The sequence below is a fragment of the Platichthys flesus genome, chromosome 9 (genome assembly GCF_949316205.1).
Source record: "Platichthys flesus chromosome 9, fPlaFle2.1, whole genome shotgun sequence".
Taxonomy (NCBI): domain Eukaryota; kingdom Metazoa; phylum Chordata; class Actinopteri; order Pleuronectiformes; family Pleuronectidae; genus Platichthys; species Platichthys flesus.
Genome location: NC_084953.1, coordinates 12,837,664 through 12,853,246, shown reverse-complemented (window position 1 = coordinate 12,853,246; position 15,583 = coordinate 12,837,664).

Here is a 15,583-nt window from a genome sequence, read left to right as displayed (position 1 = left end):
CTTTCATTCTCTTTTTTCCATCTACTTGCTTTAGGGAGCAAAAGGCTAAAGAGGCTTTTTTCTTTCTTTCCTTTCTTTCAGCCTGAAGTTTTGAATGTGCTGTAACGTTAATGACCTAATGAAGCTTATAAAGTCAGACTCCACTCTTACATATGCATTCTTCTATTCATGGAGCAGAGGAGGGATCTTCTTGTTGTTTTATGTTTTCGTCTAAGTGCTTTACCTTTAAAGCAGGGGCTGGTCCAGGGGTGAGGCCAGGTATGAAACTGGCCCTAGCTGAAATCTGATTGGCCCTTAGGTTATATCTGAGCTTTGAGGAAGTCCGCAATGTTCCTGAAGAAGGAACAGTTTTCACTGATGTGTTGCTCAGAGCTATAGAGCTAACTGTAAACAGGGAATGACTTAAATGTGGAAGCTTACTGAATCAGGAGCTGTGCTCGTATGTGGGTTTATAATTGGCCCCTCTGTGTAAATTGTGGCCCCTGATTTAGAAAAATCCTTCATGATGGAAACAAGTTGTAGCCCCCCCCCCACCCGACAAGAACTTACAGCGCATTATACGTCATTTAGATGAAAAGCCGGTTAGTGAACTAAACAAATTCAGTGCAACAAACCTTTATTCATAAACTTCGAAGCTCAGAAGGAACAACTGCACGTTCAAACAGTAAACCTTTATTTAGATATCACACTCCTCATCTCGGCCGTCTGCACAGGTGTCGAGGACGTTTCTCTGTTTTCAGTTAGCAGTTACTGTTTCATCGACAGGGCCTGCCTCCCTGTCTCTGTGTGTATGTGTGTGTGTGTGTGTGTGTGTGAACCAGCATTTCTGTATCTGACTGTGTGGTTGTGTTGTGTCTGTGGCTCTTCCTCAGTCTTTATCTCCTAATGGGGGTTACTCTCTATCACACTCACGCACACACACACACACACACACACACACACACTGCACGTGCAGTTGTGTTGTGGCTGCTATCTGACTGGTTGGTTGAAGCACGCATGGGTAGCTCTCTCTCTGTTTATTTGAGTCATATTATCTTCAAGAAGTACATCACAAATAAACCCAGCAGACACAGCAGCTCATCATCAGTGTGTGTGTGTGTGTGTGTGTGTGTGTGTGTGTGTGTGTGTGTGTGTGTGTGTGTGTGGGCACGCCTGTGTGCTTCTCCCATGCATGCATATGTATGTTTATTGCAGCTCCACATGTCAGGAGCGCATGTGATTCCCTGCAGCCTCCACACTGGCCCTCTATCACTCTAGTGTTTCCAGCCAAGTGTCAACATGTGGGTTAATGCACTTAGCCCTCCAGCCTATTAGTCAGGCCGTGCGGCCCTGAAACTGTCCCCAGTGGAAGAATCAACCTCCCGCTGGTTTCTGTCCATGGTCTGATGTATGGAGCTCAGGTAGAGCTGCTGATTTCTCGCTTCTTTGCTCCTTCACCTTTTAGTGGTTGGGGATGTCCCAGTGGGCGGGACTGGCTGGTGCTACATGAGGCTTTGTGGACTGAACTGGGGACCAGTTTATCTGCCTCCACAACATAAGAGTTTAACCTAAATATGCTCATTAGTGTTCTTGAGTTAACTGAGATTATTGACACTGCACTCTTAGCTAATTACAAAGATTGGGAACCAGTGGCTCAACAAAATCCACTTACCATGTCAAATATAATTTTTCCCCAGTGGTTGTGTCCCCAACAATTCCTTGACCAGGACCAGCTAAGCCAGTTAAAACCAGCAGAGAAGAAAAAAATATGAAATATCGACGACATAACAATTCCCAAAAGTGAAGCCAAATCATCTTGATTGATTGAGCACTTGAAAATGACAGTATAGTACATTACAGTACATTTAGTATTGTGTATTAGAAAGTGAACTTATGGTTTATTTCCCCCTCTGTCTGGATAAAGCATTATCATGTATGAGCAGACATATATGAGCTGTATATATCTTATCATCTGACTCCATTTGAAGAAAGAATATATATATGTGTGTTTATACAGTTTAAAATGTAAAACTATTCCTTTAAAGCTGTAAAGTGAAATGTTTCATGTGGACTGAGGTAAGACGTTGCAGGTGCTTTGGATCGGCTCTCTGTTTTTCTTTGAACGTTGGGCTGTAAATCGCGGCCCAGACAAAGAGGAGGCCTTGAGGGTGAGGAGGTGAAGGAGCCGTCGAGCAGGAGCCTGGTGGTTGAGGCTCCGGGCTCTCCCTGAGGCCGGAGCCAAGACTGGGATGTGTAACAGGGGCGAGGGGTGGGGGGAGGTGGAGATGGGCGGGTGTCTATCCCAGGAATAATACGCTGTTTTAACAAAAGTGATATGTTGAGAACCAGGCGCACCTCCCCCGGGCCCCTCAACGTTTTCCTCCAGAAGCTGCCGCAGCAGGTGGAGGGTCCTTCCTGGAACACGGAGGCTCCTCGGGGTAGCAGATTAGGAGTGTGTGTGTGTGTGTGTGTGTGTGTGTGTGTGTGTGTGTGTGTGTGAGTGAGTGTGCGTGTGTGATATCTTTCTGTTTTCGCTTTCATCTAACAGGTTCCCACTCTCTCTCTGATTTTCCACTCAGTCTGGATATCCTTGCCTGTATTAATAATGCAAATGAACAAAACACTGTAACCGACTCGGAATTTTAAAAAAAGTGGGAGCGAAGCTGCTTTTGAGGCCGGATTGAAAATAACCAAAGTCTTGTTTGTGTGTAAAGCTGTGTGTTGACAAAAGCTCTGAATCCTTGGCTGAGCTGTTATTTGTGAGGATGTTTGAGAGCAAGGTTTTCTGTCAAGGGTAGTTTCCCCGTCATCAGTGACATGTTTTGTCCACTGAGTTGGAATGTCAAGGCCGACCAGATGGTCCGTGATTAATTACAAATACAAAGGTGATACATTTGAGCAAAAGTTGTCTTCAAGGTTCTCACCAGCATGTTGCCTCTGGGTGCAGCTGCTGAGAAAACGCAGCTCTGACTCCCAGAGCTGTGAACCGCCCCGATGCAAAAGGCTGAAAGCATCCAGAGTCGAGTCAACTTTATTTTAAAAAACAACCAGTTCAGTTTATTGCTTGACAATAACAACTTCCAGAAAGGTAAAGGAACACAATAGAATAACCGGTCCAGTGTGTATGGTACCTCTTGACCGAAAGAGTACACAATATAAATGTGTAGAAAATATAATTCAATTCCATGAAAAACATCGAAAGACACTCAAAAGCCAAGGGGGAATTAATTCTAACCTTACATTTGCCTACAGAGAGTGGAGTGAGTCATTTTAAAGATAAACTGTTTTGGAGAAGCTTCCATTAATGAAATATCGCCTTGAACCTTCAGCATCGACCGTGCGACAGCCAAGACCTGAGCGATCGGGGACTGGAGAGGAGAATTCTGGGAGACGTGTCGAGGGACCAGGCGTTTTAATGCGTGAAAAACAATTCACCCTGTCTGACCTGGGGCCAGTGCGGGGAAACAAGTACAGGTGAGATGCTATCTCTCTTCCTGGTATCAGCAGTCTAATGGCAGCTCTCTGCAGCGGCTGTGAACAGGAACCTTTTCAGTTTGGATCTCCTCTCCAATCCATCATATTCCAGATATACTGCAGATAAATGGCCTGTTGATGCAGCCTGCTCGGTTGTTGGACCGGAGCAGCTCTCTGTACTGGTTTGGTCTGCACGTCTCCAAGGGGCTGACGAGAGAAGACGACTGACCTGTGATAAACTCTCAGAATCTGGTTTGAAACAACAGCTCGACTCCTCCTCGTGATCTGTACTGGAAACGAGGGGAAACATGTGGCGGATGTTTTTGTGTCTCGGGCTGAATCCTGGGTTCACAGTGTTCGAACCATATAAAACCTTTCATAAATGAGTAAGTGGCCTGACAAACTCCTGCAGAGGGAGGATGTTTGATTTACAGGAGGCTCTGCAGTCACTAGGGTTTTTACTCGGGGATCTCTGTGGAAGCTTTGCACTGTACTGCCGCAGAATGGAAGTATCACCGTGTTCCAGCTGCAGGAATTTGTCTTTTGGGAAAACACCGAACTATAAATTCTTTACAATGAAATTACAGCTCTAGAGAAAAAGAGACAATAATAATTTATTTTTAAAAGCATTTTAAATAGATGTTACTCTCTACTTTCGTCATCATAGATATTATACATTTGATAAAAATTAAAATACATTCAGCAGACGGTTGTAGACGGCTTATAAGTCTTATAAAATGAAACCCGCAGCAGATAATGTAGTAAAACTAAGTTCCAATGATACAAATTAATCAATAAAAAGAAAAGTATTCACAAAATACTCATTGCGTTTGTTTGCTTGATTTTGATACTTCACTACAAATACTTTATATGTTATTTCACTTTATATGTATTCGGGGATGTTCTGGTTTGACGCAGAGTATTTAAGATGCTGATAAGTTTTAAATCATCATCTCTTTCCTGTCCCTGTTGAATAAAGGTAAATTGCCAGAGTTTAAAGCATATCATCAATAAATCTACTATTTTCTCTTCAGCTAGACACACGTCATATGTTTAAGTCAGATGGTTGAGATGCTGTGCAGTGTTCTTTGGAGTTTTCTGCTCAACCAGCAGTAACGAATGCTCCTCTCTGTAAACGTCACTCTGGCCTTCACCACTGTTGCTGCAGCAGTTACTGATATTTCATCCTCTATCATCTCTCCGACCACATCTCCGTTTACCTGAATCGCTCTCTTTTCCCATCTCATCCCTCCCTGCACTCCTTCGCCCGCCCCTGCGTCTCGCCCTCTCCGCCTCGATCTCTCTCACTCTGCAGCAACAACAAGCAGAGAAATGTATCTGCTGAATAAAACATCCCCGCGGCAGAGAGAAGGTTGTGAGAAGCCCTGACCTGCAGTTGTAACGTGTTTCTTTATTTAGTAGCTCAGAGATCCTCCGACCAAAAAGCATGCAGACAAGACTTTTTAGGAAATAAAAAACAACGGTGCGCTTGCTAAAGATAATGGAAGATAGATTTATTTTTTATTGAAGGCTTTTTAAAATGTCAGAGGAGAGTGCAGCTTCGTATGTTGCACCCTTTAAGGGACATGTGTAATACGGCAGCACTGGGAGTGTAACTGTTTTCAAGCAAAGACTCGTTGTCTCAGGGCAGAAAACCGATTTTGGAAGATGTTGAAGTCAGGACCTTGGTCAGGCCACAACAGATCAGAAGTTTCAGCTTGATTGAACTGAAGTTGAACTTTTCATGTGTCTTCATGTGGATGTGAGTCTCTGGACGATGGTTTGATGTTGTCCTGAAGAGCTCGGAGGTATTCTTTTTTCATTTTTACACCATTCACTCCACTGGCAGCTGAACAGACCCAGAGCCTGATACACCTTCACCTCCATCTTTTCAATAGAGGAACCATATTACATTGGTGTTGTGCTCCCTCGACTATATTCCTGGTTGCCACAGGGTTGATTTGAACGTTTTATTGTTAACTTTTAAATGTCTGGATGGACTGGCACCGCCTTATCCAGCTGAGCTTCTTCATATTCACACTCTAGTTAGAGAGCTGAGATCCTGAGACCTGCTGCTCCTGGTCTTACCTGAAACAAGCTCACAACCAGAGATCCAGCCTTGGCAGTAGCCTCGTGGAACAGCTCACGACTCCATATAGGAACGGCCCCCTCTCTATCACACTTCAAATGAATGTTAGAAACTCATCTCTTCTCTTTGGCCTTCTTCTCGTGTTGAGAACGTTTTTATGACAGCAGATTTTATTTCATTGTATATTTTTGATTTTATTTCTAATTTAAATGATTATACTTTCTTTTATCTTATTTTAACTACTAGTATTCTGGTGTATTGCGTGTTGCTGTCTTCTTGTTGTAAATTACTCTGTGAAGTACTTTGGTCAACCAAGTTGTTTTAAATGTGCTATATAAATAAATATCATTAGGGACCAAATTATTCAAACTCTCCTCCTTTCATATCAACAGAGACTGGTTTACACTGATCTGGGACCTGTATGTTCATTCTTCATCTGACGTGTGACGTGTGAAGTCTTTTTTCTACAGGCAGAGAAAAGTGAACAACTGTTGTAAGTTATTCTGTCTAATAGCAAGTTAAATAGCAAAGTCATGAATTATACTACGAGGGCACTCAGAGAGCACTCATAGACCTCCGCCAAGGGCGACTGGCAACTTTATCACCACATTGCATATACATTTATTCAGAACAGACACACGAACCATGTCGAATTTTAATGTAAAAACTGCTGTGATACTCTACACGTGGCTGCGTTTTTACATCGAGATTATTTCCACGGCAATGGAGGTTATGTTTCCATCTGCATTTGTTTCTCTCTCTCTCTGTCTGTAGTTTAGCAGAATAACACAATAATTACCAGAGGGAATAACACAAAACCTGTTGGAAGGATGCAGTATGGGTCAGGGAAGATCCCATAAAATGTTGGTGCAGATCTGAGTCATCCTGAATCTGCCTCTTTCTAGGAATCCACTCCAAAGGTTAATGGGTACTCCACCGAGTTTCAATGAATCGGATCGGCAGTTTTTGCGTAAACAGACAAACAGCAACGAAAACATGACCTCTGTGTTAATATTAAACTTTCCGTGCCCCCAATATTTATTTTAAGGTAATTTTTTACCACTTTAGTGAGAACCACGCAAACTTTATGAGGCCAAATGTATTCGTTTCTGACTAAGAGGTTTATTTCCAAATCTTTCTGTCACTGAAAAATAACTGAAATCCACAAACATCCATGAGTAAATAGGAAGTAAACACATCAATATCTAATAAGTGATAAGGAACATTTATCACTGACACATGTACAACATGTTACTAATCATAACTTGTCCAATCCTGCTCTGCATGTCTAATAGGATTAGTTATGTTAGCACACACTCAATAATTATGCCCAAATTTGCACTATTTTGTGTTTTCCAAATTTGGTTATTTATAGTGACTACACACTGTACTCTCACACAGCATGTAATCAACACACACACACACACTCACATGCACAGACACACAAGCACTCACTCAAGTAAATGACATTACAATTCAATAATCCCATCTTGAGTAAATCTAAAGCCGCAGTTTGTTTGTTGAATCCCAGACCTCTCGCTGAACTTTTACACGCATCCCTCTTCCCTGATCCGCGACTGCCCCGCCCTTCTCCTTGTGAGAACATAAACAAACACGGCTTTTATTACTGTCATTCTAGGAAGCTTCAAGACAAAACACGGCCACCCCCTGTTCCTCCCATTCTCAGTGTGCTCGGCGCCGGCCCCGGGGTCACGGAGCCGCGCCGTGGTCAGTCAGGCCCCGTGTCGTCACAGGATGTTGGAAGAAACGCGCCTCGGGGCTGTGGCTGGAAATAGGACTTGGAAAGAGTGAATAGTTAAAGCCTTGATGTCTGGCCTCCCCGCTCCTGGTCCTCCGGGATGGAAAGAGAAGAGGCCACACACATGCCAACACACACTCAAACCCTCCGTCAAACAACTGACAGGAGCTGGGGGCCAGTGCTTTAGACTCCATTCCACCAGGTCAATAACAATAGCAGAAGGCAAGTGGAAGAGGAAACCAATCAAGCATTGTGGCAGTTTGTTTGGTAGCCATGTTATGTCCAACTCTGTTTGAGGGAAGAGACGGTTGGCTGGGGCTCTGCAGACGCTGGGCCAGGATTCTATCAAAAGTAGCAGTTAGTCTCCTGCTCCCCTTTAATTGATGTTGTCGTCCTCGCAGGAGAAGCAGTTCTCACCTTAGATGTGGTGTTTGCTACGTCCAGGATGGGCGGTGTGTGGCCGCCTCTGTTTCCTCTGTAAACACTAATACAATGCTGCTGCATTTACCCCACAACCGAGTCTCGCTCTCAGGAAGTCATTAAGCATTTCCCCTTTTCTCTTTCCCCGCTCTCAGCCGATCGCTGCGTCAGAGAGACCTGCACCCTGACCTCCTGCCTATTTCTGTAAATATATCTTAAAAGGAAAACATCTTTCCTGTTTACGTTTTACCATAAGCCCGCCTGCACACTATCAATAGATCGTATAGAGAGCATGAACATCCCCCTTGCATGTTGGTAATTTTACAAGATTCAAAGTTTAATCCACATATTTCCAAACAATTTCTTGCTCTGCTCAGAGGTCAGGAAAACACTTAGAGCTTCAAACTGCTGGTGAATGCAAAGTATGTGTCCAATAAATGTTTACAGCTTAGTCTGTGCAGTGTGGTCTGTGTTCACTGGGATTCTGAGGGTTGTTCCAGGAACTGTCTCCACATCTGGCCATGATTTTATCTGAAACACTTGATAAAATTATTCGAAATGATGATATAGTATATCTAATAGAATATCAATTTAATTTTCATATCAAGCGACCTTTGATGTGTAATTAACAACAACCCACATAAGGTATCTACACTGGCGACATCATATCTAGTTTTATGTTTGAAACATAGAAAACCTCCACATGAAACGTTCGTAGTGGATGAGATGCGATTTTGTTAAGATTTTGTTATTTATTCAAGAAAAACATTCAGAGAGGACACACACGGTCCAGTGTCCCTGTGTCTCTGGAATCCAGGGAATCTTTGATCCTGCTGTCAGTTGCAATCTCAAATCCTTTCACCTCTGATTTCACATACAGTAAATGAAACGTGTTCAGCTGATTAAAAATCATTTTGTCCGTTCTTTTACTCCTAAAATAAAATTTGGCTTCGTAAAGTAACTTCACAAAAGTTATTTTATTTTGTTGAAATAATCAACTACAACATTGTGATTCTCTTCATTCTATAAATCAACTAATACTGACTGATTCTCAATTTTCACCAATTCACATGGATGGTGATTCAATAATTATACACAAAGAGGGAACTGATATATATGACTGTGTGAAATATGGTGCAGCTCGATTGAATTTAAGGCGAGTGCTGGGCACCTTTAGGTCTGATGTGAGTATTTAATTAAGAAAAGCTGAATAATAAGTTTCAAAAGAGATAAAAAAACTTGATGCTGAATTTGAGTTTCCTTACAGTAAGTTAGGTTCAACTTTTTAGAGCTAATAAACTTACCAGACTCATCAGTAGAATACAGCTGAACAGTTGATGTGTTACAGGCTACAATTGAAATACAAAACAGGCTTTAATTATGATGTTCTCAATCCTGCCGTTCATCCAAACTTTAATCAAAGTGAATTCCCCCTCCCTTGGCTGACGGGGTCGCCACGTGTCTCAGTCGAATTCACTAAACTCACTTAAACTACAACCTTATATAAGTCTTCACTGTGTCGGAGCACCTCTCGTGGCATGTGTGCACGCACGTGTACGACTTTCGTGTGAAAGGAAGCAACAAAACAACAGTGTCCCCATATTCCCAGTGTGAGGGGAAGCACCACAGCCGAACTTTGATGTTGGGCAGCACACGCTATCTCCCCCCCCCCTGAGCCAGCGCTGCTCGGGGACCTGTGACACTGACCTGGCCTTGACTGTGCAGTGTATTTACCAGGCCCCTCTCTCTGGATGTGTTGTTCCCTCTGTCACTCTGACAATATGTGGATAAAGCTGTCACTGACACATCCTCTCAGGAAGAGCATTCAGGTTCAAACTGGCCATGCAACACTCCGCCCGCTCCCTTATCAATGATGAAACTAATCCTTTAACCCCCCCCCCGCAAATGAACTCATAGACTCCTGCACCTCTCAGCAGTGTGAGAAAAGGAACACAGGGGCCAGAGGGCAGGAGACGGCCTAGAGAGCGGAGATGGGAGCATCAATGGGGATCCGGGGGGAAATAAAGGTAGATGGACACCTGGAAGTGGATTCCGTGTTGAGAATGTGAAGGAAAAGAGCTGAGGAGGAGAGTTTGTACATGGAAAAAGAGGAGCGAGCAGCTGAAGTGACCTTGACTGTCTAATCTGTTTAGAGATAAGTATGCTGTGGTCCATTTGTGGGAAAACAAGGCTCCCTGGGATGTGTGCATGACCCGGGGTTAAGTGTCTTACACTCAAGGCAGAGGTGAACACAGTGGGACAAACACACACACATATAGAAGACAGTGGAGTATAAAAGGCTGGGTGGAGGGTCCCATACAGTTCAGGACATTGTGACAGTGATAGAGCTGTCCCAGAGAGGAAACCTCTCCTTTAGAAAATAAACTCTTTATCTCCAGAGCGACATATAGAGCAGATAGGATGTTGTTGTCATGAGGAGCAAGGTTATGTTCTCCAGTGTGACTTCAGTCACGTTTGACTTCACTTCAAAACATGCAGAAGATGATTACGTCAAACAGCCTCTTAGGTAACAGCCAACTATTCATACAAAATGCTGTTTAATGCAATATTTCAAGAAAAAAAACCTGCTTTCATTGTTAGGGTTTTTCATTTACTTTTAGTACACAAGTTTGTTCTTGAAAGGTTAAAGTAGAATAACCCTTTCAGTAATATATTATTCTAATGGATTATTTTCTCTGATGGACTATTTGTGACTTTTTGTGTCGTAGCAAGTTTATAAACTTATAAACATCCGATCAGATAAAGTGACAAAGTTAATAAAATGTACTTTATTAACTTTGTCACTTTTCTGCATAGAGGGTCCACGGATCAATCCGATGACCTGAAAGGCAGCTGTTATCAACATGGATTATAACCATGAGTTGTGTGGTCTGTGTGTGAGATTTATCGGATCACTGAACGCATCATAGGGAACATAATCATAGTGTTGAGCCGGCCGCCGTGTTCTTTCCGAAAGCTTTAGTCTTCCTCATCAATGGCTTAGTCTGACATCTACTGTCATATAGTCTGCAGCTCCCCTAATCTTCCTCACTGATCCCGTTTCAGACTGTTCCACACAGACAGGGGGGCTGCTCCTCCTCTTCCTCTCCATCTTCAGGGTAGTGGACCGAATCAATCCACTAAACTTTATTCCATTGACAAATCAGAATTAAAAATTAGAGAGAAGGACATTTCTTTGCACAGGATCCTTGATGTACACTGTCACAGGAGGTGGATTGTTTAACAGACAGTTACAGATGACGATTGTTGCATTGAAGGTGCTTCAATAACACAAACAGGCTCCCATCAAATGAAGAGAATACAGAGACTTGAATACAATGCAAGTGGAGAAGGTGATAAGACAACATGTTATGGAGGAGCCGGTGATCACACGTGGGAAACACATGGTCCAGGAAGCCACAAGGGGCAGATCATGGCAAAGACATACATATATAGTTTGGTTTTAATTAGTCATTTTGATGCTATAAAAACGGGGGGAAATGTCATGATTGAAAGCTGAGTCGGACTCATGATTGGACGAGGGCGTGTTTCTGCAGTACCTCGATATCCCGGCTCGAAGTGACAACATCATCGTAACAAGATGGCAGCATTTGTAGCTGAGATATTTTGGCTTTAAGATCACCACGACAGACAATGCCAATTTCCAATGTACCATTCTGCTAACATGGCTAAAACTACAATCCTGCATTAACCACCTACCACACACAAAATGAAGCATGAAAACAAACATAAAAGGTATAAATACTAAGATGAATAGGGACTTAATATAAAGTACAAAGAAGTAAATGTGTCATTTGACATTTACTTTTATAACATTGTTATCAATATATTGATAACAATGTTATAAAATGAAAAAGCATTGACTAAACATTACAGACATGTTCCTACAATGTTAGCATAGTATTACGCACAGAAAGATAAAAAATGAACATTAAAAGTAGAATATAAAGATTACAAATGACCTGTCAGATATCAATGGTCTTATTTGAGAATTGTTATTATAAATGAATGTGCAATGATGAATGTGTATAATGAATGATGATGATGATGATGATGAGTACAGTGTTTTGCATGGAGGATACATCTGAACCTCAGGTGCTTGGAAAAAATCTGCTGACTTCTTCCAGATATTTTCTGTAGGTTCAAACCTTCCTTCTTCCTCAGACGCCTGCAGATGCTTGGTCATACCAGATGAGTGATGTGCGGCGGCCTGAGAGGAACTATCTCTCTTTCAGATGACGATACATGTGATTGCACCGGGCCTGCAGCGACCAGGAGAGACAGAGAGAGAGAGAGAGCCTGCTGTTTGTGTGTTTGTCTGAGCTGCAGCCTGTGGGGCCTGAAGTGCAGGAACAGCAAGTGCTGAAAGTGTGAATCACTAACACAGGGAGCCGTCTGAAGAGGATAATCCAGCAACGCTTTGTCTGTGTGAGCTCTTGACCCTCTCCTCGGTGGACGCAGTCTTTCTCATGCACACACACACACACACACACACACACACACTCAGATGCCCTCATGCATACAGTGCACACACAGGCACGCTGAGGCTGAACGGAGGCTCCTTCTTCCTGGGCTCTCTAGGCAGCCAATTACCGAGCGTTCCACACCAACAAAGGAGGAGACGCTCTCCATTCGAACGTATTAATCCCTCCATTTACTGAGAGAGAGACGACTGCAGAGAGAGAGTGAACAGGAGTTTGTTTTGCGTTCGCATCTGTGTGTGTGTGTGTGTGTGTGTGTGTGTCAGAGAAACAGATATGTAGGAGTTAATGTTGTAAAAGTTGTGAGGCAGGACGAGGAAGTGCAAATATGTAGATTTATGATTCATTTATTTGTACGTGGGTGTTCAATTCACTGTACTGATGAGTTCTGCTGCTTTCTATGGAGCTGGTATATGTTGCCTGAGGGCTGCTTGTTTGATAAGGCCAATCCATGTTCAAGATATTATTTGGGTCTAAAGCAACATTGACAATCAGACATATAGAGGTGTGACAGATCTTATATATAAGGTGCCGAGACACTACAAGCTTCCACAACAGCTTCAATGCTCCTCGACAGATTCTCCATGTTTCTGTACTACACAAGCTTCATTTGTACAAAACAGAGTGTATTCCCCTATTTTGGTGTTTTATAATCTGATTTCAGTTCTCACCGAGGTTAAGATCGGGTAATTTTGAAGTCCAAAGCTTACGACTCATGTCATCTTCATTCTCATTAAACCTGAGGATGCATCGATCCGATACGCCAGATTGACTTTATTCAGCTGATAGATTATTGTCCCTGATGTGACCTGCCCAGCCTCTCTGTCCGAGCCATTGAAGAATTCAGTATTCCTCCATGAGTCACATTCATTCAGTAAAACTTAACTGCTGACTCAGAGCCACTGCAGCGATCCCTCGCACCGGGTTACGTGACTTGAAAATGTTCCAGAGAGGAGTTCCCCACGGTGAGGTACACGCATCCAGGAAAAGTGTTAAATCTGAGAGAAAGAGCAAACTGGTGATGAGGTCGGTAGCAGAAGGTACCCTCGGCTGAGCGATCACCAGTATCGGTGTTCGGTGAGAATTTGGCTGATTGCTACGTCGCCAATCAAACCATTGACTGACTGCTGGTGCAGTTTATGGGCGCAGATGCAAATTTGTTTTGCTTCTCATTCATTAAAAGCCTTTCCTTTTATTGATCGCCTGTATGTTCTCCATAAAGAGATTGGTTAACAAAGTGAAGATAACATCAGCTTTCCTAAATGAAATCATAGATTTTAAATCAAATATTCTGGATGAATGAAAACAATAATTTGTCTTGTACGCTGTCATGCACTTGATTCTTGTTTGTTCTTTACTGGACCTGTAGAAACAAAGTAACGATTTTGCGATTGAATGCATGTGTTTGTTGTGCACTGTCGATTCAAGATTGATTATTCAATACTTTATTGCCATACCGATAAAGTCGATAAAGTTATCTTGGAGAGAGTATTCAGATTAAAACACCTAAATAAAATCCTAGTGTTTCCATATATAGATTAATGCTGTTTGGCTGTAAAAATAAAAAGAACAAAAAACTATATGAATTGGTGCATTTGATGGGGGGGTGGGGGGGGGGGGGGGGTGGGGGTGGAGAATACCTTTCATTGTGGTGGTTAGTGCTGACCATGCAGCTTTCTACTCGACAATTGGAGTACAACCACCTCTGTGTCTTTCACAGATCTGTACATCTCACAGCCGGAATAACTGAGCAAATGGCAGGTGGAAACATCCGAGATCTGCCCCAGATCAAAAAAAGAGAGGTGTCAACACACATCCGTGTTCCCAGTGGAGAACGGTGCCTCTGTGAGGGACTTGTGAGGATAAAATGCTTGGGATATTTAAAATCCACAAGTTTTATTTAAAATTCTTAATTTGCAGTCATTATTTAAAGCAACGTTTGTCAAAGCTTTCCCACAAGCTCACAGTACAGAGTATATGCTGACAGAATCACATTGTGTTTATTTGACGAAGCCCAAAGCTCCGGGCGCTCGCCACTCTGGTCAAATTTAATCCTATTTATTCACCACGTCGTATCCCTTTGTCCCTGTTTGACATTTGGTGTAGTAAGTGAATTTGCTGGATTTATTTTTAGTGCCACCTACTGAAATGAAGCCGTAGTACAGCGGTGCATGAGCGGGGCTGGGTAGTGATGCACAAGTGCTGCATGTGTAGACTCACAATAACAGCACTCAGGGTAGGTTAGTGGGATACGAAGCTGTGCACTCGACTGCCTCTACTCCCACGGGAAGAGGAGAGGAGAGAGAAGAGTGTGCATGCGTGCGCATGTGTGTGTTTGTGTGTGTGTGTGTGCACGCTCCTCATGTTGGCGTCAGACAGGGTCACTACAACAAAGAGTTCTGTTTTGACTAGATTCCACAACCCTGAGTCCTTCAGACCTGTGACATTTAATCTCACTAATACCTCATTTACTCTGTTCACTGGGTAACAACATTCCTCAGATTAACAACAAGCCCGCTGCACCACATCTCAGCAGAGCAGCAGCCGCCAATCCAGGCACACAAACTGCATCCCTGTGATAAACAGGTAGAAAAACATTCTTCGTATCTATTCTACTCCAATTCCATCTGTCTCAAGGTTGGCTGAGCACTGTGGTCAGGTGTTGGCCACGTTGTGTGGAGAATCAGAGAATTGTGCGTGTAAAAGTTTCATCACCGTCTTTTCACTGTGAGCTTTTTTGTTATGTCAATCTGTGGGACTTGCGCTCACCTTCCTGACTGCAGGCAGGTATTTCTCTGATGTTTACACTGCTCTATGACACATGGCCATGTTGTTTCACCCACAGTCTAACCAGTGGCTGATGATGTGACAAAGAAAATCTGGAAAAAAGGTTAAATGATCATTAAATAGTACCAGTAGCTCACCTGATTTGAAAGATGGCGGCGTGCTCGGAGGAAGCAGCTCTTTGCTCTCTTTCTAGTTAATGGTTGTGTATTTGGTGGTGGGAGTCTTTTGTCAGATTGTAAACATGTTCTTTTTAATACATGTTTACAGTTCTTTCTGAGGCATTACCTCCAGTTGCACAGTAGCGCCTTCTCTTGTACAATGACAATAAAGGCCTTCTATTCAATTGTACTCTACTCTATGTTTTCTGATGAGTAAACAATCCTGTGAATCCAAACTTTAGCGTGAGGATCACTTGAATGTGCTTTTCTCTTCACTTTAAGTCAATGGAGAGCCTTTTAAAAAATAATATACACCTCATTTTGGAAGGGAAAAAAACCTATTTTATATACTAAATAGGGTCGACTGAGTCATCTCTACATAACAAGTCCACTTTAGCTGAAGGCACACATATTA